Below are 24,920 nucleotides of genomic sequence, written 5' to 3'. Positions count from 1 at the left end.
ACAGAGGTGGAAAAGTAACATAGTGTACTTTTTTCAGATAAGAAACTGCCTGACTCCCAACTGTTTTCCACAATTACTCATTCTACCTTGCAAAAGCAGTGTATTTATCTATGCATTCCTCTTCCAGTTCTTTAAGGAAGCTCACGTGGAAACTCCATGCTCTAGTTTTCAGTAATTGTTCGACTTGCCTTCAGAAACAGTTCAGTGAGTGCTTAACAGTATCCTATACCTGCCCCTCACCCTCTCCTTTTTGCTATAAAAACTAGGCAGGGAGACAGGTCACAGATATGATCAGGGAAACCCAGTTCGACACTCCCCTTCCTTAGCATTTTAGAACTTCAGGTTCCTGCTGGCTGATAAAGTAATGCAGAGAAGGGAAAGTCTCCTTTGGACCCCATGGCAAAACTCCAGCCACCCTGATGTGGAAGTACATCTTTGCTCCACCAGAGACTCGGCCTACCTTGAGCAAGTTTATCACTGATCTCTGTGCAGCTGCTACCTTCTCCCAAAATGGGCTTTTATATATAACACATACTTTAACATGTTTAACCCTGAATACTCAGTAACTACAAACCATTGTGGAAGATTAACTTCCTAGCTATAGTTTGGGGTCAGATATATAATAAAGAACTTGGTTTTGTAGACAGATAAATGCATGTGACTTCAAGTTCTATTTAACTGCAGCAAGAATAGGAAAAAACAGGGGAAAAGGGCACATACAACATCTAAATGCACTTTAAACTGAACATTCATTCACTGCAAGGCATGGCAGAGGGAGAAAAGTCCTTGCAGGTTGATGCCACTTACAACACGGAGTGACCAAAAAAAAAAAAAAAAAGGATAAAAAAAGAAGAAAAGTATGCTCATATAGTCACCAAAACCCTTAATATTTATTTCCCCTTTCTAGTCTATTTGTATGCTTACAATATCCAACACACATTTTTATTCAGAAGTTAAAGAAGTCATCCAAAACTTTTCTTCGCTCGCTTGTTTCATACCAACAAAACATGTACATGCAAATATCTTGAGCATAAAGAGAAACTCTTAAAGTCATTATGACATTATTTGTACCCCGAAGCAAGTCATAATTTGTATGCACCCTACCAAGTACTTTCTGTCAAAGCTAAAGTAATAATTAGGAAGTATGAAAGCAGGTGTCACTTCTGGCAAGTTGTAAGATGGCTTTATATTCTCAGTTGCAATGGGATAAAAATGATCCCTAAAAAGAGCATAGCAGGCTATTACTTTACATCCAGTATATATGTGAAACAGAACAGTTGCCGCCTGTACTTTTTTTTTTCTCTTTGGTATTTTAATTAAAGATTCAAGCTCCTGAAAGACAAAACCTAAAAATATGTGCAAAATCAATCCCATTTTGCATAATTTCTATTTAGTTTCATAACCAACTGTCAAGCCATCTGACCCTCATTTGCATGTGCTATAAGGCAGGCAGCTGAGCTCGCTTCCACCGCGGTGAGACACATACTCTGTCCCTGCTCACTCCCACGTACCAACCTCCGGCTTCTCGGATCAATCTCTGCTACAGCACTTCAGGACAGAGGGGACAGTGGTTCTTATGATTACGGGGCCAAAACTTTTCCAGCTTGGGTGCCTAAATTTAAACGCCTAACTCCATCTTTAGGTATCTGAATAAGCCGCTAGTGTTTCAAAGGTGCTGGGCACCCAGCATCTCCTACTTGTTTCTGTCAAACTTGCCAAAAAGAACATCTGCTTTTAAGTAATTAACGGAGAGCTGCAGGTACGCAGGACCTTTGAAAGCCATCCCACTTACTTCAGTCCCTAAATATAAATCCAGGTGCCTACCTCTAGGCAGTCAACTTTTAAAATGCTGAAAAAGAAAATATAGCATTATTAAATAAATATGTAAAAATCACATGCAGATATACCCAAGGCTTTTGGATTCGTGTTCCATACTTGACATATGACGTGATGTAAAAGAAAGCAGATCTGATTTTGTCAGAAAGTAGCATTTCATGCTGTAACTAGAGTATGTACACTGCTAGTAATTAACATAATTATAATAAGGAAAGGTATTCAGGGAAGTTTTCTTCAAAAATTGCTCCTCTTCGTTGGATAAGCAACCAAGCAAACCAACCCCCAAAAGTGGTTGTATTTATGCGAAGAGTTTAAGGAAATTGCAAATTTACTAGTGTATTTATTATGCAAGTTTATTTTATTTTTCTTTCATTCAGCCAGACACCCACATTCTTGACAACGTAGAACTTGAAAAGATTTTTTTTTTTATTTAAAAACTGCAAACGGAAGAAAAATACAGGCTACCACCTGCCTCTGCAAATCTTTCACTTGTGCATTTGTGCTTCTGAGCATGATGCAACTGACTACCCCATACAGATTAATATTCAAACGCCGCAGCAATATTCCACCCTACAATAGGGCACCACCTCAAAAGGCAACCTGACAACACACATCTGCATGTACATAAAATGCTATCCTGCATCAGGGACCAAGGATGCCATGCTGCAAGACCGAGGGATGCTCTCCCCAGGGCTGACCAGAGAAGCTCCTGGCTCTGGAAAGGAGCGCTACCTGCCAGAGTCAATGAAAGACTCACTTGTCTAGGGCTGCCCAATTTCTAACTGGGACTTGCCAGGTAAGTGCATGCTTTGGATTAAAAAAAATTTGCTCTAACAAGGCCTAGAGTACACATACAACACACAGTTAGTTTGTACCTGTCTGGAGAAAGGCTGGTATTGACACACCTAAATCCACACAGTTTCTAACACTGTACTATGGCTCCAACCGAGTCACCATAGCCACAAAATCCTCAGAACAAAGGGGGAAAAATTATTATTGCTGTTGTTATTTTATTTTCTAAAGAAAAGCCTCAGACTCCAAGCAGGCTAAATCTCTAAGCAGGAAAAGAAAAGAAAAAAATATGCCTGGTAAAAGTCCAGAAATATACTTATGGCAGTTCTACATAAGGCTCACGTAACAACAAGGGACAGGACAGTCCTCCACAAAGGTCTGATTTCCACCAGAATCAGGACCAGGACCAGGGCCAGATTTTTGCCTGGCCCTGCCCTGCCTGCAGCATCCCAAATAAGCTGCAGTGTTTCATCAAGTGAGCTATTACCCTTGCTGTCATTTCAAAACTTCTCCTACCGCAAGCCCTGCTGGCACAGTGGCCACATGGGCCACCACTTCCTTGCCGCACCAGGTCCCCAGAGCCGGTGCTGCCCCAGGCCTCGGTGTGTACGCTCTCTGCAGCTGGGACGACACCACAGGGACTTGTCCCATCACTCTTCAGTGTGCAAATGCCGTGTTGCGGCTCTCATGCATGCCCACTCATGGGCTTGCAGGGGACAGCCACCACCTCCCCACTCATAAGAGCCCCAGCAGGCTGCAACCATGCCAGGGTAGGCTAATTCCCTCACCTGCTCCAGAGGCACGTTGAAAACAAGTTTTTAACCTTTGCAGACAGGCAGTTGTTCCCCCCACCCATGAGCAGCAGCCACATCTTGCTGCCACTCACATCAAGGCAGGGAAGAAGATCCAGAGATGCTGTGCAGCCATCATCACCAGGCACAGCCAGAGGGAAACGTGACTTGGTAAAGCAGCTAAAGCCATCGCGCTCCAGCAGCATACCAAGCAGATGCTCCTTCTGCTCCTCCTCATGCCACGTGTTGGATACAAAGCATATTTACCATACTCCCACCGCTCACTGCAACAGGATCTGTGTCGTGCACCTTCACAAAGCATGACTGACCTGCCAGAAGCATAGAGGGGCTATTGGGATGGTTTAGGGGAAGAGAGGCTGGTCTTTCCTTGATACACCGAGCAACTGCATGACATGATGCATGTGTGAGGGTTGGGCATGGGAGGATGTCTGCCCAAGCGTGGACAGGGGGATCCATCTCACCACCAGGGATGCCTCCTTCCCTTACTTCAGTTTGGACCTACGGCTACAGCTCTTACACTTCATGGGGACTGCAGTACAGCACAATCAGATACTCTTCAGCCTTATCAAATAACCACTTTATGAGCAAGCGCACGTGTCGCAAAGCAACAAGAGCTGCAGACTGTCCACCTCGTTTGGGAGGAGGCAGCTGAGATGCCGGCCAGCTGCAATGCCCTGGCTCAACTCTGCCACTGAGAGCCAAGGTTGTTCCTCCTTACGCAGAGCTCTGCAGCCTCCAGTGCAGCTCTGTCCAGAGAGACCAGCTGAGGGGCCAGCTGACCCCACTCCAGTGACTTCTGGGTGAGACAGCTGCACTCTGGATTCACACAGGAAGGCTGGAGAGAAGCCACCTACCTGCATCCTGCTCCCACCACAGCTCCCCTGGGCTCCGGGAGCTGGCCAGAAACAATAGCACTTTGTTTTTCTTTGACATTCCCAAATTGAGCAGGAAAAAACCCAACAGCAGAGCAGTAGGAAGAAGCAGGGAAGGACGTTGCATATTTATTTGTCATAAATTATGCTTGGGAGAGCATTAGGCACAACAAGCCATCATTCATCAGAGCAGGTTTCTGCTGTGTGTCAGAGTGCTGCACTACACTTCATTAGGAACAATAACTGGACACCAGCAGGAGATGTGTCTCTGCTGTTCCTCCTCTCCTCTCCACCCCCGTTCCGATTTCATCAAAACATTCTCCTCACATTGCTTTGGTTATCTCTTGGAAGGGGAAATATTTTTTTTAGCGCACAGGACAGTATGATACTTTAGAACCTAACAGGAAAGCCTCTACCCAAAACAACTGTGCTTCTGGTGAGAAACTCCTTGCTGCTGAATGCTCGGACAAAGCACGCAAGACTGAACACGTGCATACCTCCTCAGCCCCACGTCAGAGAGAAAACACATCAGCGGTGGGATGTGTTAATGCAAACTCACGTGCTCTGGGTCCTGGCAGTGCACCAGGGAGCTGGGGACTGCAGGCTCAGAGAGGCGGTTCCTGGCACTGGCCTCCAAAGACTGGTAATTTTGTCTGGGAGGCAGCAGGACTCCCAAAGTCTTGCACATTATTCCCGAATGGTTTCCTCGATGAAAAATCTGCACACCATGTGATGAAACCAGCAAACGTTTCTGCAAGTGTCTCACTAACAGGCTGTTACGGGGAGAATGTGTTGCTCCCATGAGACCAGGCTGATGGTGAGAGCCCGGATACACGGGGTCGGGCTGTGCCATTAGAAGTGAGGAGACAGCACTTGGGTTTGATTTACTTTAGCAAAAGTGCTCTCCAACGAGGTGTGGGATGGAAACAGGGCTGCATTTCGTAGGCGGAGTGGCAGCAACCCTTTAGGAAGACGCATTGACACCTACAACTGAAATAAACCCAGCTACAAGCTGATGAGGCTGATTTGAAAGCCTTGACACCTAAAGCACAGACACCTAAGTGTGCTCTTCTGGGTGCTTCTGTAAGTGCTGCTGCCCCGGCTTCTCACGCCACAGGCTTGTGTCACACAGCCCCGCAACCAAAACGCGTGTTTTGTGCTACAGTATCCTGTCACACAGGGACAGCCTCAAGAAACACTCTGCAGGGAGACTGAGGAGCATCACTCCTCTTCCCTCAGGTGCCAACAGGAAACAGCAGAAAGCTACCAACAGAACAAGGATGTCACCCTCACCAAGGGTATTCCCAAAGGTGCATGTGAAAAATTGCAGGCACAACCCTATCTTCCCTGCACCTTACTACCCCAAAACCACGCAGAGCCCTCACTTTGAAGGGGCTAATCCACCCGCTGCAGCATTTCTGGTAATGACTCACAAAATCCCACACGATTTTGATACCATTTTCTTGATAAAACTAGCTGCCAAAATGAAACTATACATTTGGTGCTTGAAAAAAAAAAAGGAGGGAAAAAAAAAAGACAAAACCCTACTAGTTGTTATTAGTAGCGAAGGGGTGGAACATGAAACCGACAGTCAGAGAGCAGTGCGAGAACAAAGCTGACGGCTGCGCACAGACCCTCCGCAGACAGGGGTTTGAAAGACGGACTCTGCAGCCTGCCACCAAGAATTTGCCTTCTTGTATGTTGTGACTTACACAGATGTTCGCATAATTTCTTGCATATGGACAGCAAAAGGAGCATTCATTTCAAGAATGACGTGATTGTCTGTGTGGTAAGCATAAGAAGGGAAAACTTTCAACATGTGTCCAATGATACAGCTAAATGAGAAGCCAAACTGTTCCCAAATGCACTCAAAGGACTTCTCATGAAGTCAATGACAAAATTCAGATGAGACTTCATAGCACTTTCTTCCTTTTATTTAAAAACCCAAATTAAATTACACTCAAGCATTATACAATGAGGTTCAGGAGCACAAAACCTATCGGAGCATCACAGTATTCACTCACCACCACAAAACATTAAACTTGCTCTGAAAAATGCTTTGACTATTTATAGAGAAGCCAAGGGAAAAGAAAAAAAAACCAAAACCAAACGAAGATGCTTGCTGGGCTGTTGGTTTGGGGTGTTTTTTGTTTTTTTTTTTGGTTTGTTTTTTGGCAGACTTCATTTGAAAGCAGCCAAACTCCCTTCTGCTTCTGTAAGGCAAACTAACAGAGCACTGGGTGTGCTGAGGTCACGGGAAGAGAGTACTTAAGCTTGTGCTCCAATTCAGGCCGGCCTTGTACCAGATGCTTTGTCCAAAACCTACCGAACTCCTGCTTAAGCCCTGCCATAGGGAGAGATGTGGCTTACCTCCTGCCTTAAGGAGAGATGCTCCCCTCAGGCTACTCTTGAATAGCCCTTGTAGGACTCCAGCCCAAAGCCTACTGCAGGGTAGCTGCTGACATTTCATTCACTTCAAGGGATGCAGGATCACAGCATGGAAAATGAAAACACCCAGAGCTTCTTTCAGGTGCCCAGCGCCCTGCAGGATGGAGCTGTCACACAGAACTGATGAACTGGGAAGGGATGCTGGAGCAAAATCACCCTTGTGGCAACTAGAGCATATACATAAATTTTGATCTGGTCCATTTTCACAGCAGGAAAGATAACAAATTTGTGTTCAAATAGCTGGCCAGAGAGAACGTGCAGCATACAAAGGCCAATGCCAAAATATTCCAATTAATTTGATTCAATTTTATTTTACTCTTTTTTTTTTCAATTTAACACACTGAGTGAATTCTTGAAATGAAACAAAACTTCTAAGAGGAAAAAAGCAGGTAAGGTCATTTCAGAGGTACTTTCCAGTAACACTTAAAAAGCCTACATGTCTCTCCAACATAAAACAGACTGCAAAGGCCTCTCAGAGATCGTGTGCACATTGATCTCCCTAAAATAGCATTATTATCACCAGAAACCTCAAGTATGCTCCCACCTTCCTTCTCAGCTGGGCAAAACAACAGGTCTTAATAGCTGCCATTGGTTCAATGAACTCAAAGGCTGTGAAACTGCACTGTCAGCTGCTTTTAACATGTTGCCCTTCCCTTGTATATTGCTCTAATGATCTGAGCAACCATCATGTAGGAACTCTACTGCACCTCCTCGTCCTGACGTTTTCTAAACCAAAGAGTAACAAAGAAAAAAGTAAGACAGCAGAAGGGAGTCATTTTGGAAAGCTGAGCAGCACTAAATAAAACCACTAACCTTCTTTTGGCAAGGCAAAAGATTTGTGTAACAGTTTTTCCTCCTACTGAATGTATTTACTCTTAAAAATCGATTTCCTCTGTCACTGTTTATTGCTGCACGTTGCTCAGTGGTTCTGAGAAACTGCATGGAAAATCACAACGTTACGCCTGTTAAATTGACCCTACAGGGCCATACCACCAGTGCATGCATCATCCCAAGAGGCAAGCCTGCCAAAGTCATGCTGTGCATATCATCACTAAACCCAAGACAAAATGCAAATTTGGCTGTATCATAGCTGATTTGCATAGCTTTCCATTGGTTTTGTACAACCTTTTTACAAAACGCCAATTTACTTCACTTTACTTCAGTGTGAGGTTACTTACAGCTTTTATGCAAGGGAGGTGTAGCAGTTAAAACATTAAAAGACATAATGAAATGCCTTTTGGAAATAGAACATAGCCTTCAATGTGATGACATAAGTCACAGGACTTCGGCTGGGACACAGAAACGTTAATGCCCCTTTGCAAAGGTGCAGACCCCTCTCTCTCACACGCTTGAGAGCTGCACAGCTTTTTCTGTTTTTTATCTGATCTGCAAAAGCAGAAATATTTGCTTGCAAACTACGAAGGGCCTGAATCCAGTTACTGAGTACACATTTCACTCACATTGATATCAGAATGGATGGCTGCCAGTTTAGTGTCTTGGCTGGCGTTCAAACATGCTGATTGCTGAGCCTCCTTGGATTTGGAGTTCATGATTTTAAAAAAAAAAAAAAAAAGGGAGAAAAAAAATCCCCGAACACAAAACAAAAAACCCTCCACAAACATTTCTGAGATGCTACTGAGCCAATTTTTCCCCTCTCCTCTTTTGTAAGCTCAGTCTCTGGAAGCGAACATGTACAAGTAGCACCCTCCGTCAAGACAAGCGGCTAGGGAGTTTGGACTTTATCTCCAAAGCTACGATACAAGGAACATTAGAACTTTCCTAGCCAAGCAGTTTTCACACGTTTACCAGGGGCCAGCCCTCATTCAAGTCAGCAACAGAGGAAAAGATCAGTTTACACTTCCATATCTTAACTTGAAAAAAAAAAAAAAAAAAACCACAAGAGAAAGAAAAGCCTGAAATGTTCTGAGACATATGTCACAGCCGGGTAACAGGGAATGGAAAGGCTGTTTGCCTTACACAAACCTATTTTTTCTTTCCTTTTTCCTCACGACTTAATACCAAATTCCACCGGGTTGAAAGGCAAGCCAAGAGCTCCTTGAAGCCCCCCTCCTCACCTCTGAGCGCGTTACTTGACGTGGCTGGCGCGCTGTGCGAGCCCTGCCCTCTCTGGCATGGCAGCAGATGCGGTAGATCAGGCCACTTAGATATTTCAGTTGAACTTGACAGGTGTTTGTTAATAGGCTCTACAATACGTTTGGGAAGGGCTGCCTGGAATTGTAAAATGGTTTATTACAAGAGTTTAATAAGCCCGGTGCAGACAGCTCAGTGCATTATTTCCTAAGGCTGTAAATGGAAGTGACCAAAATCTGAACTGTATGACAATACACATATAATCTATAACTAACCCAATTAATGGCAAATGCATTCGTATAGTATCTGTACAACTGGACCTGATCCTACTGGGTCTGTCCAGGAACCTCTCTGCTCCTTGCAGGATCAGTTCCCCATGTACTACCACAATTTACAGAAATCAGGTATATCTATTCAGGAATAACTGCTTGGGCTAATTATTAGAAAATTCAATTTATGCTAATTTGCCTGAGGGGAGGGGAGCATAAAATTAACCTGACACATTTATTTAACTTTTTACAGTATTATTATTATTTAAGATTTATGACAGCATTGTGCCCAGAGGCCCCAGTCAGGATCAGGATCCCACTGTGCTCAGCATCCCACTGCACATGCATGAATGCCCTCCCAGTGTAATTTCAAGGCAAAGGCCCTGTCCCTGCAAACTGTTACGTGAGTGCTTGCCCCAAAGTCTGGGAGCGAGGCTGTGGAAATGAAAAGCGCATTAGTCTTGCTGAAGTGAAGCAGGTGCATTAAGCCACCACATCCTACCATGCACTGGCAGCCCACACCAAAAAGGCTCGTATTTTGGAAGAAAGTGACAGTTGAGTCACTTTTGTTTTTACCATTAAACATGTAGATGCAAACATCCCCTCCTCTCTACTGCTGCCTTTTCTTGCTTCTATCTTATACACGGGACCATCATCCAGCGAATGAAAAAAAATCACCTGTGCAGTGAAAGGCCCCAGAAAAAAGAGAAGGTATGTGTCAGTAACTGATTTGGGGAATTGTCAAAATCTCACCTTATATTTTAGCTGCACAATGTGCAATGACACAATTTTTCCTTGCAGTGAACTTTGAAGGATACTTGCCTGAGAAAGCAGCTAGCTGTTCCACCTGCATTCATTTCTGGACATACAAAAGTCCACCCTGAAAGGTCACCATTTGGACAACCATAACCACTCACCGTCCTTGAATAAGTTGGCCTTTTTATTTATATCCAAGTACACTTAACCTCATTAAACAACTGTACTGGTCAGACAATAGTATGAGTATTATCATATTTATCAATATGCTATCATTATTTTAACTGAAATGGATTAAAATTTTTTACAATATTTAATCAGAAGTAGGGAAAATGGGAGCTTTTCTGAGTTTGGGCCTTAAAATGAAACTCTTCAGAGTACTGGCTGTACCGACATGAAGTGCGCAAAAGAGTGAAGAAGGAATTGCTGAGAAAGGGAACGGTGTCTCCAGGAGTCAGAAGACCATGAGAATTAGGACAACATTAGGATTGGAAGATCATCTCTTCCTCTGGCTCTTTGATGGTGTTTTAGAAACCAGCCACCCACACCATATGCTCTTTGTATTTGCTGGGGCTAAAGGACACCACACAAAAGTCAGCGTGGTCTAACTTTCAAGAAGCTTCAGGGGCTCCTCAGCTCAGGGGCAGGGGAGATGTTAGCAACACGCTCCACTCCCTGACTTTCCCCATACCCCAAAAAGAGACGAGATTAGCCCACACAAGCAGAGAAAAAATGGAAACAACAGAAAAATATTCACTTGAGTGGGCTGCCCTAACAACCTTATTTCAGCACAACTTTTCAGGAGGGATGAAAGCAGGCAAACTCACCTTTAAGGCTGCTCCTCCACAGCTAACTTGCCTCCCTGTGTCCAAACACCACAAAGACCTTGGAGCAGATTTAAACCCCAAACTCACACACGGGTATAGCAGGTGGAATAAGGACTTTTCCAGAACTGCAGGGTTTTATTTCAAAATGTAACTTTGGTGAATGTGTCTTCTGCTATCCTACCTTCCTCTACTTCTCTTTCTGCTGCAGTTCACTGCAACCGTTTCAAGGTCCCATTAAATACGTCAAGCCTTTTACATGCAACTGCAACCTTGCAGCACCAAGCAAAACGGAGGCAGATGAAAGAAAAAGAAACTATCATTTAGCCACACACAAATTCTGTGTGTTTTGCATATCACTCCTAACACGGACTGGCAGCCCACACCAAAAAGACTTCTGTTTGGGAAGAAAGTGACATTTGAGTCACTTTTGTTTTTATCATTAGATATAAAGACATCAAACATCACCTCCTGCCTAATGCCTCTATCTTGCTTCTATCTTATGAAAAGGGCACATATTTCTGTGGTCCTTCAGAGCACTGCCTGCTTGACTCAGCACCGTGACATCTTTTGGTGTGTGCGAATCGTCCCATAACTGATGGAGTGTGTAAGATGCCACCCGTGGCTCTGCTGAGCTGCCATCCTGGCAGGACGCAGTACCACCTCAGTATTGAGTACCAGAAAGGTACATAAGGAATACGCCTCCGAAATGCTGTTTCTGCTGCCAGCAGAAAACACTGGCTTTGCTTGCTGCTACCCATCCCCCTTTCACACCACTATTTTCTGCTGAAGAAGAGGCACCGGAACTCTGCCAGCTTTTGCCCTGCAGGCCATGCTTTGCCCATGCTAGTCCCATGAGTGAGATACCTTTGGTTAGATTATGCAGTAAGATGAACTTCTTGGAAAGAGGAATTCAGTCCTTTTAACCATTTACTCCTTCTAATAGTTGGTTCCATTCTTTTTAAATCCCAAAGTAACAACAACATCCATTCTCTGACACATGGCCTTTATCAGGCTTTTAAAAAAATAAAAATCAAACTAACCTGCTTCCTTCAAAGTTATGCTCTCGTAATTTTAGCTGGCACATCATGAACAAAATGGTCTAGAACTAACCTCAAACAGTCATCTGGAGAAAAACAACATATTTTCCCATGTCATCACCACTATAGCACATACTAACCACAACTATTCAGCCTGTCAATTTTCAGTTTATATTATGATAACTTTACCTAAAAGCATTTCGTGGTTCAAAAACAGCAAGTGAAATGCCAAGGAAACATTTGCTGAACTGACGAGCATGGCAGCGCTGGTGTGAGGAATATGCTTTCTGCAGAATGTGAAGCAAGAGTAAAAAGAGATTTCACTGGGGACAACGGACTTCTCAGAAATTCCCCAAAACACTGCTTCAGGCTGGCTTAATCCCACAGTCAAATCACAGTAGGTTGTCAAGAAGGAGGCTTAGTTTGGTCCTCAGGTCGCAAATTTTCCACAAAAATCTCCAAGAACTGTGATGAATTGGAAAAGGAACACAGGAATCTTTTTTACTCGCATTAGCCTCTCCACTTCCACACATAGGAAGGTTTTTCACATCTACTGAGCATTTAATCATAGAATCATAGAATCATTAAGGCTGGAAAAGACCTCTAAGATCAAGGTACCTAAGAGAGGTAAAAAAGTAGAGATTTGTGGGAGCCTGGACAGGGAACTATGTGAAAGGCACAAAAGCAATGCATTTTAAAAGGACTTTAGCAAATACACTTTTAGCCGTGCAATCCCCATGATTCACTAGGAATCAAGCATTATACAGTCTTCAGTTACTTTCCTCATTTTAAGGAGCACAAAGGCAAGCCTCTCATTAATGAAGCACTGTGTCTCGAATTCTATACTAAAAACCCCTCGACTTTGACGATCATACGTCCACACTCAGGCTTCAAAATATTCTCATGCTCCCTGTGTCGTCACCCCAGAGGCAAACAAGAAGTCACTGCATCACTGCCCAGTGATCTGGGGCAAGGAGAGGATGCTTAGGTAAGGACAGCAAACCAAGCAAAGAAAACTAAACCAAATGAAAAGAAACAAACAAAAAACAACCTTGAGAAACCCATTAAAACACTCTGCAGCCTATGGTATTACTCTCTTCTTTGTACTGATTTGCCCGAAGTTGGGCCACAGTGGCAGCATGAAGATTTCCGTAATAAATTAATTGGTAGCTTTGCTTTTGTGGGCTGCAAGAGCAGTCTGAGCCACTCTGCTTTGACTGCACCTTCCCTGCCCCTTCTCCTCAGCAGCACTGTAACTTCCTAAGGTGCAGCCAGGGCAGCTTTACTCCTAGGGGTGAATAGGAATGCATTTCCCCTTCTTGGTTTTGGTGGGAGACACACTGAAGGTGATGCACTCTCCCCAAGGAGAGCTGATTTCAATAGTGGCTCTGCTCTAAATGAGCCTCCTTTAAATGGCTGCTGTGAAGCTAGGCATTGTTCCCCTCTCCTCATTTTTTTACGAATTAGGAAGGATGTGTGTTCCTATGTGTCCTCTCTGGACATATCTGCCTGGAAGGAAGAAGGAAATGGTAAGAAAGGGGCAAGGATGGGGAAAATGGGTAGGGGCCCTGCAACTGAACTTGCATTTACTTCAGAAGTGAGTGAGAGGTTACCTGACTGCAGTGCCCCACACCCAAGACTTACAGTCTGAGACACAAGTTTGAGCAGATCTTCCATGATCTCACGGTGAGTCTGAGATAGACCACATCCAGCGCTCACAAAATACACAGCTGCGGTCCTCCATTTCTCTGACAGCGATTTATGTCACTGAATGTACTGCTGCTAATATGCACTGAGCTCCCACTCCAGATGCCGAAGCTGTGCTCTGCCCAAAGCCGGGACTGTGTGGTACCCAGGCACAGCTTGCTATTAGCTGTATTTTCCCCATATCTCATGGAAGCTTTAAGGGAGCCACTAGAAGAAAAGCAGTAGCATTGCAAGTTGTGTCCAACCACTCAATAAACTAACCTCATTTTTTTTATACAAGTATTGCAACTCAGCAGTTCTACTATGGGATCCCAGAAAGCACAAGACTTTCTTAATTTAGCAAGAACAACTGCATACTATGTCAACTCCTGAAAATCTCAGTGTACAGCAGAAAATGTTTTGAGTCAACAGACTGAAAAGCAAGGCTGCTGGGTTTTTGTTTGATTTTATAGCATGTTTAACATTTTCAAGGTGAGACTTAAGGAGATATAGTATTAGATTTGAAATCTTACTTCTCTGCTTCAATCTTTCATTATTTTCAGACTGTGCAATATGCTATAGTTTGATTTTATTTTATTTATTAATATAAAAAACATGTTTCACAGTTGAGGCTTTATCGTGTTCACAGTACTTAAACATGTACCTAATTTTAAATCAGTGAAGCTGATTGAAATCAAAGGAATAAGGGAGTGTTAAAAAGGTAAGTGTGCCCCGAAGTGTTGTCCTGAATAGGAGTTAGACTTCAATATGTGATTAGGTGTCTCTAAAACAGGTCTTCCTTGTCTAATAGTATGTACAGATCACAGTATACCTTGTGTATCAAATGGTAGCAAAAGCTACGTGTCAAGGAAAAAGACTGAGCAGAGAAGAACTGGAAGCCTCTGGGCATAAGATGTGATTGTTTTATATTAGGAGGAAGGCTAACACACAGATGCCAAGGATAAAGCTGAAACTCAAAAGGAATATGAGTCAGGGAAGTTGTTCCAGATGGCAGAGCCATGTGGGATGTGACTCCACCATCTACTGTGGAAATAAAAAGGAAGAAATGAAAACTTAGTGTTGAGAGAGCATATAGGACTGACAGGAAAATCAGAAAGAACTGAGAGTAGTAGAAGGAACTGAAAGGCAGAGTGATGAAATGAGGCCCCCAGAAATTTTGCAGTGCAGCAACACCACTTCAATCAGCCAGTACAAAAAACGCTCAGTTGCTTTGCTTCAGATAAACCTAAACATCTCAAAGTTTCGGTGCCTGTCCAGAGCACACTCCTTCTCCTTCAGTCAAGACATGGGGTTTGACATATCATGTGGGCAGCTTCTCAGGAGCATCTCATCTCCCAGCATGTACTGAAAAGACAGATGATTTGCAGTATCCCATTACTGCTGCTTCCACCCCTGCTGATACATCCAACATCATAAATGAGTAAGACAGAATTATGTCAGATGGTGTCTTGGGCAGCTTAAGACCAGTGGGAAATTTTAAAGAGTGAAAATCAAGCTGAATATGGTATAACACTTATTAACAACTCCTTAAGGGTAGTGGAGGAAGCCACAAGGTCTGGACACCGGGAATTTATTAGGGCAAAAAACTTTAAAATGCATTGCAGGGAACTGCTCCGTCTTGTCAGGAAAATGGACGTGGTGCAATCTACATAAAAAGGTCTCTGCACCTCTTACATCAATGTAAACAGGAGGTACATGAAAATAAAACAAAATAATAATAAAGTACGAGCTACTAGACAAAGATTTGAAGCTATTCTAGTCCAATTCCCCTTTGATTCAAAGGTGGGATTTTCAGCCAGAAGTTAGAGTTCATCTTCCTGGACTAGTCAGTCCGTTCACTGCACAACAGCCCATTGCAAAATGACTGCAAAGGTAGGTTGATTTGGGAGCCAAGGTACACACTCTCTGAAATCTCCATTATCCTCCACACCCACATACACAGGCCCATTATGACCTCTTTGGTTTGGAGAGTCTTTTTATTACCTTTTTTGTATTCAAATATCTAACCAAAATGGGCTTTGACTGAGGCCTACAAACCTAATGCCACAATAGTAATAATAACAATTTCAATATGAGAGGTTCTTATTAAAACGGCCAAAAAGTACACATTACACATACAAATATTCCCTGAAAAATAATTTCAGAGACATGTCCGATCTTGACTTTCTGTACCAAAGGCCTAACCTAAAGTCTATGAAGTCAATAAAAAAGACTCGGACACTTCATTTAGGCTACAGTATTTTTCCATGACTGATGCTTTCTAGTCACGTTCCTTCCCAGTCATGGCTTCTCCATTTCAATGCAACTGAACTTTAAACATACCTAAACTAACATAGTTGAAAACAACTGACCTGAAGGTAGCTCAAGAGTCTTGGTCTTCACATAATTATCTTTGCAGAAGCCACAGAGCCTGGGATCAGCTGGCTCTTGTTTACCTGTCCCTTCTTCCCAGTGAAAGGATGCTCACTTAAATATTCCTTTTTTTTTAAAAAAAAATAAAATTTGCAAATCTCCTCTCTCTTGCAAAGTATTAACTCATTCTTCCAAGATACAAGATGAATCTGATTGCTTTAAACTACCTTGGCTTTATCTGGGTGCATAAACGAGACATGAACTGCTATAGCCACGTACATCAGCACAACAGACACAAAGCAGCCCTCAAACCCAGGCTGGAACTCTTGCATATTTTTCATGCTTGTTCCTTCAGCCTTGAGGATGTTTTCTTGGTTAGTCAACTTTAAATCTATCTATTGTATATACAGTACTATTTAAAAACAGCACTGAAGTGTACAAGATAAACATGTGCTCCCACTGAGTTACTAAACATGAGATAATAAATTTGCATCCCTGTGGTTATTACTACTACCGTGTAGCTGCCTTCAGTGTGCAGAGCCATACAAAACCAGAGCACTCTGACAAGTGAGAGGCCCTGTGCAAAAAAAGGCCAGTGCAAACAGAACGGTGCAAGGCAGAAATTCAGCAGTCACTGAAAACAGGGCCTGCTAGCCATTAAACCTGTATAATGAGGACAAAGAGAGAATTTCTTCATGAGAATGGAAAGGCTCTTCCACTTGGGATATATGGGGAGAAGCCCCACAGTTACAGGGAAAGAAGGCAGCTCTGTATTTGCATTTACTGCAGAAGTAAAACATGAGCAGTGTGGAGGGGAAGGAGTGCAAGAGCTTTGCTGAAGGTGCCAGGAAAGATTCAGAGCTCCTTGTGGCAGAGGAACCCAGCTCTGCGCAGAAGAGGAGTGAAAACATCCCAGGAACATGAGGAGGGCATGTTCAGAGCAGCCAGAAACAAAACCACCACCAGGATTCTGAACAGCCAATTTAGTCAGAGCCCTTTCAGTAACACGTCCAGTTCTACCAAAGGAGAGAGCGAGCAGGATTTGTGCTCTGTGTCTCTGCTGTCCCTCTGCGTTCACCCATGCCTGCACCATCTCACCTCTGGCATCCTCCAGCAGCCCAGCCTTGCTCCACATCCTGCCATACTGGCCTGGCAACCTGACAAGGGCTGCCAGGACGCGCTGGATGTAGCAGTGGGGCTCGCAGCTGGCCACTGCCAAAGACAGCTAGCAAGGGCAGAGCTTGGCGCTCTCTTCCCCCTCAGTGCCAGCACTAACTCATGCCTCTCACCTCCCCTGCCTGCTGAGTTGAGCAACAACAAAAAAATCTGTAGGAATTTGATTGTCTTTGAGACTTCTGCTTCCTGCTGGATTTGGTGGGAATTAGCCAAGACACTCAGTGTTATGGGAGGGGGCGAAAGGGGATGGACAAGCAGACAGACATCATCACCACCACCACACCTCACTTCCTTGGAATCCAGGCTAAAAACACCTAGGCTGTGGAGCAGAAATACTAATGAAAACATTTCATAATGCTTCACCAAGGAGCAGTATCGGTATCATTATCTCCATTTTATGGCTGCTGCACTAACTGGTCATGACATGCCTCAAGTCACCATCAGATAGCTCTTCCTTCTGGCTCCACCACTATGTGTCCTGATTGCAAGTCAGTGCCCCACCAGCAGAGTCATTCCGAACTGCAGGCTGCCTGAAAAGAAAGGGCTCCGGGAGTTAATACCTGAATATCTAAACACCAGGTAGTCTCTTTGCAGACAGGAAGGAAAGGAAAGAATTTTAAAGGTGCAATAGAAACCAAGAAATGCAATTCTCCTTCCAAAAGGCAACACCTGTCTCCACCAGGCTCAGTGCACTAGGCGTTGTAGATGCATTTCATTAAAAGGCAGCATAGGACAAGACTGACTGCAACCACCATACACCACAGAGGTGATTGCTTAAATTAAGAAACAAGCCAGAACCAAAACAGAAACCCAAAGAAGTCTGAGCAAGGGAGAAGTTGGGATCTGAACTCCAGCTTTCTCATTGGGCGTCTTCTCAGACTCTTGGTGGACTCACTCTAAGAACCCCATAATGTTTCCACTGGGCTTCACATCTATCCATGCTTGGCACTAGTTGGCCAAACTTTACCACGGCTAAATTTTTAACATTTTCCTTTGTTCCCTTCGCATGTGAAAGGTTAAAGTAATCAGTAATAGGTCAGGAATCATTTAAATGATCCTTATTTATTAAAACAATGCATATTCCCTTGTCTTGTCCCTTAGGTTTCAAATTTTGCATATCAGAATTACTTCTTACTAAGAGAAGAATGCTCCTATCATTGTAAGTTGAATCTAAAAAAACCTAGAAAATAAGAAGACAGGAATCATTGAATTTACTTTTTAATGCAAGAAATGGTATGAAAGAGCAGCATGAATTGCCATTTTATTTCTCTAATGGCATATGCTCCTCTGTATCTCCTCCTTTCTTATTGTTTTCAGGTAAAGATCAAGGATAAAATTTCTCCCCTGCTCCACCATAAAACAGAAGACAAGTAATGAGCCCAGCAAGACCTGACCTCTGTCATCAGTATCCTACCTGCTGTCAGCCTGTTTGACATCAGCAGGGTAGAAATGCCCCAGACTGGATACCACAAGCCCTCCCACACTGCTGCTATTACTAGTCTTAAGACTGATGGTCCACACAGATAATTACATTTGTATTGACAAACACTGCCTGAGATCAAAGTTTCTGCAGTGTTTGTTTTGAGCTGCTGCATAGCTATCATTACAAGTCATTGCATTTTAATGCAATGTCAAAAAAAGTACCATGTGGTGATGTCAGGACACAGCATTGGCCTAATTTTGTGACTTCCTTCATCAAGGTATCAAATTCTCCTTCCTGGTACACCTTTGAACTACATTAAAAGAAATCCAGGGAAAGGATGCTATCAGAGAGGAAAGACTCTTAGGAATGCAGTCTTCTGGGGATGGCTCCCCAGATGAGTGCTCCTCTCACTCAGCTGCAAGCATGATCAGACCATCCGCTGTGATCGGGCAGGTAAGCTGGATGAGGGCCACATGTAGCATCTTCAAGGGTCAAATACTGTTTAGATAAGGCACTGGTCTGACTAAGAGCCACGAGAAAGCCTCCCACAGTCTCCGTTTCAGTAAGACAGTTTACAGACAAACAATTATCAATCTGCAACTCCTCATCCCCCACACCATCTTCACCAAAACAAAAATGGAAACAAAAAACCCCCACAGAACCAAAAGGAGATGCTTTAATATGACAAATCTTTTCTATACCCAATCACTTGGGTTTTCCAGCACAATACAGGCACTGAGACTGAACTCATGTGACTGCAATTTCAGTTTCAGCTACACTGATACCAGACCAGCTTTGCACAACCACAATCAGATAGTTTGCTTTGCTCTTTGCAACATTTTGAAGTCCTGAAGGAACGTTTAAAAAGAAATGCCTTCACTGAGCTTAAGTGCATTATGCCATAAACCTTAAAACACCAACCATAACTCAGTTAAGGACCATTCACCCTGCTTTCATTTGCTTTCCTAAAGAGGCAATCACCACTGCTCTACACATTAGCTTTAGCATTGGTCTCATCAGACAAGCAGCTTTGTGTTGGCATGGTGGTTTCCCTCTTTGACCACGGATAAACACCGCTCCCTGCTGCTTCCAGGCTCTAACCCTGACATGCCAGGCAGTCTTAAGAGCGTGCACAGGTCAACAAGCAGGCTCAGGGCTCAAGTCTGTAACAGAAAAACCAGCTACTATAGGCCTACAGTGACCATGGGGTGCAAACGCTGGGATTCGTCCCCTGCCACTAGCAGTCCAGTGCTTTTTCATCTGCCACTCTCCACTTTCAATCCAAATGCAGTCATTTAAGTGATCAAAGCTCTTCCCTCTTTTTTCAGACCATTTTTATGCACTTAATGGGTGTAGATCTGGGAGCAAACTGGAAACTGCCAGTCCCAATCTGACCAAGGAGCAACATTAAATCTACAGTTCTGATTGAGTTGTCCTGTTAAGGTGCTCCTGGCAAGAATTTATGAGGCAGCTCGAGGGAAACCAGTAACTGATATTAGTAATACAAAACTGGTGAAATAACCTGCATTACAGAGAAAAATTATCTACATATTGCTTTGGTGTGTGGTTTATACAAAACAGACTTCCTCTAGAAATTGTGGAGTATAGCTCAGTCTGAATCTAGCCTGTCTTACACATGCTCTAGGGGGGCAGAGCCAGCACACATCCCTTCAAGAGAACAGAACACATCCTTCTAGCATTAGACACACTGAGCCAGTGTTTACACACTGATCTGCTAATAAGCAGACCCAGGAATTCCAGAACATGAGATTTATATTTATTGCTATTTTACATTACCAGAGAACACGCCAAGTATGGGTACTTTAAATTATGAGGGCTGCTATCGCACATTCCCTTATCAGCCTTTCACACAACTGCGTTACTGAAGCATCCCGATAAGAATGTCTAAAATGTCTGCTATGTTTTAAAACAGCAAACTCTTCCTTTTCAGCTCTGACCCAGCCACTTCAGTCAACAAAGCTCTTTCTACTCTTTCAAAACACTTTCTACTCACTTAATGGCTGTGATCATACTGACTGTCTTGGAAACTGCTACTCCTAAAAATAATACAGCACAGCTATTTATTCATGGTAGTGGCTTGATGTGGTATTTTGAGGACTACCATTCCACAATATGGAACGAATCATGGACATCCATCTTTTGACAAGATATCTAACTATGACACTCCAGGCTTCATACACAAAACATTAACGCACCTTTTAAATGAAGAAAATCAAGAAACTGTGCAACTAAAACAAACAACTTGCCAAAACCAACATACGTTTCTGCACTTGCTTTTACATTCCCAGGCTCACTAAGATCAATGTATATATAGATAGCCATGTGTGTATGTGTGTATACATATGCATTCATTCTCAGCCACATTCCTCAGGAAGGTGCCAGTCAGAAGAGGAACAGTCAGCAGTGTAAAAAGCCATTTCTACTACAATGAGCAAAAATAGTTTTATTTGTTGTCATTTTGGGGCTGTTGGGGTTTTTTTGATTGTTTCTTCTAAAACCCGTCTTCTGTAAGCTCAGTCAATGTCTTTAAAACAATATTTGACAGCAAATTTACTCAAACTGCAATAGCTACAGCTGGAATTGAATGTTAAAACGTCAAATTATGAAAGTCACCTATCCCTGCACTCATTTCATTCTGCAAGAATCCCACTTGGGAAGGAAGAAGAAGGGAGAGGTGGAGCGGGGAATGCTAATTAGCAAGGTTTCACAATCTAATTCAACCTGCCAACCCATTTTTCTGCCAGTCTTGCACACGTAGGTAGGATGAAAAGCAGAAAGTCCAAGTTCTTCATATTTCTATTCCTCAGTCATACCATTTCTGATTGTCTGCCTGAGTATTTCTGTCCTTTCATCACCCCTTCTCCCTTAGAGCTCCAGACCACCACCCCAGAACTAGGGAGGTCGTTCGCGTGCAACAAAACCACCAGGACAGAAGACACCTAGCAGCATGTGTTCTTCTGAGTGCAAGGAGGCTATGGGCAGTCACGTGTTCAAGATCTTCCCTAACACTTCCCTAACACAAGCCACCCAAGGCTGAGTGAGTCTTGGTAGCACATACAGTAAAACTCCAGGAAATACCTGTGCTGCACAGCCACGCAGCACAGACTCATGGGCTTGTGCTGAGCAGGCTCAGAAATTTATAGGGTAGACTGCAGGGCAAGGCTGTACAGACACACTTGTTTTACTCTCCCCAGTGTCAGACAGCACCCTGCTCCGTCTAATTAGCATAATCAGGGAAGATGTAAGGGAAGAAGCAGGGCTAATTAGCCTGAGCAAAGCACCTTGTCAGCTTGGGAATCTCTGCACGGGGCTCGGATGCACAAATAGATGTACCCATCGTGACTGAGCCTTTCTTACTCTCTGCAGTCAGCAGGTATTTCATTATGCCCAAGAACTACCTACTGCTGAAGCAATGTGTCTTGTCATCTGAGAGCAGAGTGGGGCGATTCCTCAGTTCTTAGTGCTGCTTTTTTGAAGCAAAGAGCTGCAGGGGTCTTACAGATCAATGTATGATGCTTTCTCCCGTTGCATGTGCTTAGGCAGATAACAGTCTTTCTTTGCATAATCTTTTTTGAGAGAGGAGGATCCTATTATGCTTGTCATGTGTTTGTTTTTTTTTCTATTTCCTTGTATAGCATTCTAGGTAGTTGAAGAGAAGGAGAGGAAGAACACAGTGCTAACTATAGTTTCACTACTTCACTGCACCTTCCCCATCTCAAAATACTCTCCAGATGGAAAGAGTTTATTTGTAAGCAGGCAAGCAAAAGGCTGACTGAAGACAAGTTATAATTACATTAGAATAAGAAAACCCAGAGCTAATGAAGACTGCCTACTTCATTTAATTTAAGAAGAGACTTCACCCTGTAATGAAGACAAATAAAGCTCTGCAGCTCACTCACCCTTTCTACGAATGTCATCCAGAGCATCCAGCAGGACTGCTCACTAAGCCAAACACCTTCAGTTGAACTGGTTTGACTGGTCAATGATAACAAGAAGGAAGTGCTTGTACTTATATCTCCTTAATCACTCTGCAGGCTATCCCTCAGGTTGAATAAAGATAGTTACACAAACATTTTAATGCATCTAGTAAAATTAAAAAGAATCCTGGTAATTCTCACTGTGGAGCTAACGGACATGTCTTAACTCAGAAGTGAGTTATGAGAACTGTCCCACCTCAAACAGCAGCTGTACATGATGCAGACTGAAAGACAAAGAGACTTTATTTTGCCTTTTTTCCCCATAAGAATCTGGTGCTTTAACAGAGTCACTGACAGTGTATGGTTTTACAAGAAAACAAACAAACAATACTCCTTTCAAAAAACACAAAAAGATCCAAAATACTTTAACTGTGAACATGAAAAGCATCAGCTCATCCAGTGCTCTTCCTGTTGCTCAACTGGAGTGTCAAACTCACTTTTACTTCACCAGAGGTTCATGTTACCTGAAGTTTCTTTCTGTGAAGTATTTGCATCAGAAATGCTAAATCAAACTGTTGAGAAGAGATATTTTATCTGCCAGAGAGACAAACTCCTGGCAGCTGAAGGCTTAAAGAACAATTTGCCCACTACCACCTCCATTGCAGACACCTCTCCATTGCAAGGAATCTCTGACATCCTGAACACAAACGTCCACCCATCAGGGAAGCCAAACCATGTTTTGCCTAGCTTCTTTCAACTGGCACAGCTTTTGTAATGCTTTAGCAGGATTCACTGCAGTCTGACTGTTGGAAGTGAGACAAAGGGAATTTATACATCACCACCCCAATTCTGACTGAAGATTGTGACTTGTGCAACTGAGGCACAGAAACCCATGAATAACCTTCCCCTCCTCACCTAATGCGACCCTTGCTCTCCAAACAGATTTCTTCTATTACTAGTGCAATAAACTTGATTCGCAATAGTGGGCAGGGTTTCTCTATTATTTAAAGAACTGCCAGGAGAACCCATTAGAAATAAACAAAAGACTACAGCATCTCAGGTTTCCTTAGCCTGTCTCTAGTTCTGACAGCCTCAACAGGGAAAGAAGCTAAGAGCAATCCTGGCAACTTGCTTCTTTATCATCTTCTTCTTGACCTTTGTGCCATCAGGTGCCTCTGAAGCATTCATCAGTTGTCTGCAGCTGGAAACGCCTATGCTGATTACCAGAAACTTGAAACTCACTGAGAAGGAACAGTGATACCATCAATAATTCCAGTTTCTTGAAGAGTATCTAATATTCCTTCCTAACATAAGCGTCCAGGGTCAACATGCCTGTCAGGCTGCAAACCAACCTGGAATAAATATGAATGAAGAAGTGGTTCAGAATAGTATTCTGCTACAATGGGCTTGTGACCCCTTTTAACTAACCTGCTGGTAGCAGCAGCCTTTCCTTCTGAATGCATGCTCTAAACAGAAAATGGAAACAAATTTCCCTCTCGGAGAGCCTAATTTATATCCTCTTCCTCCTGCTGCTGCCACCAACATTATCAGCTTTGAGAGAAGCATCAGCAAGCTGCTAGATACTGTTAGGGTCATTGTGGGCATAGCAAACCAGCTCACCAGTGACGCTCACTAACGCAGCAGCATAACAAAGCAGCAGTGAAACACAGAAGAGGCGGAAAAGCAGCAGCAGAAATATTCGAACAGGCATGGGACACCTGTGTTTTGGTCAGCTTCATCCCAGACACAACTTGCAAGTACCAGAGCAGCCTTCAGGCCATGTTATCATCTGGGAAGGCTGGGCTTGGTTTCCACCGCTCCTTCTTGGTTTACCCGGAAGTCTCTTGGATCAAGGAGTGCTGCAAGCAAGGACAGGAAGTTTCTCCAGCCAGCACCACCAAGTTAAAACTAAGAGCAACCTTAAGCTACATTTGAACTACAGCAGAAGCATTTCCCTCGCTATACTGCAACCACCCCAGTATTGTAATCATTAACACACACATTCACCTGCCTTCCTTGCTCCATTTACTTGCTCCAATGCACTAGTACTGCCTGGACTTCTCTAACAGCAAATCATGAAATAAAGCTGACAGCAAAAAGCTGGGGCAGCAGTTAAAGTGACTGCCAAAGAGAAATCTGTTTGCTCAGGCAAAAGCTGTTCTCAGTCCAAACATGGGAGTCATAATCCTACAGCCATTTGCTTGGAAGACAATGAAGGGAAGGCGGAACAGACTGGGAAACTACAGCTTGCCACGGTAAGAGAAGAGAACAATCTTTGTGCCCAGATTTCTTTGCTCTGCAGGGTAAGTTTTATAAAGCTGACAACCGGTAGCAACATGTAGTGGCCCCAGGCATCATGCCTGCCTATCAAAGACTTGGATTTTAGCCCTGGAGAAATTACAACTTCTCAGTTCTCTAGAAGCTATATCGGCCGAGAAGAAAGCAAGAGAATAATGAATGACCTAACTAAAAATTATTTTAATACACAGGTTGCATACTGAAAGCAATAAACTTAGGGGTGTGGGGAGACCTGGGGGAAGATGGGGAGAAGGAAGATGTCTTGTGTTTGACAGGAACAGCATAG

The 24,920-nt window shown here is 43.4% G+C and overlaps 1 protein-coding gene across 12 annotated transcripts in view; it reads right to left on the bottom strand.

Annotated features, from left to right (window-relative positions):
• The window catches only part of ATXN1 (ataxin 1), a 223,412-nt gene that overhangs the window by 59,666 nt on the left and 138,826 nt on the right, over window positions 1-24,920 (bottom strand). The window lies entirely within an intron of this gene.

Source organism: Phalacrocorax carbo, chromosome 2, assembly GCF_963921805.1.
Source record: "Phalacrocorax carbo chromosome 2, bPhaCar2.1, whole genome shotgun sequence".
NCBI classification, from domain to species: Eukaryota; Metazoa; Chordata; class Aves; order Suliformes; family Phalacrocoracidae; genus Phalacrocorax; species Phalacrocorax carbo.
The sequence above is the reverse complement of the archived record's forward strand: the minus strand, read 5'-3'. Positions and strand labels throughout refer to the sequence as shown.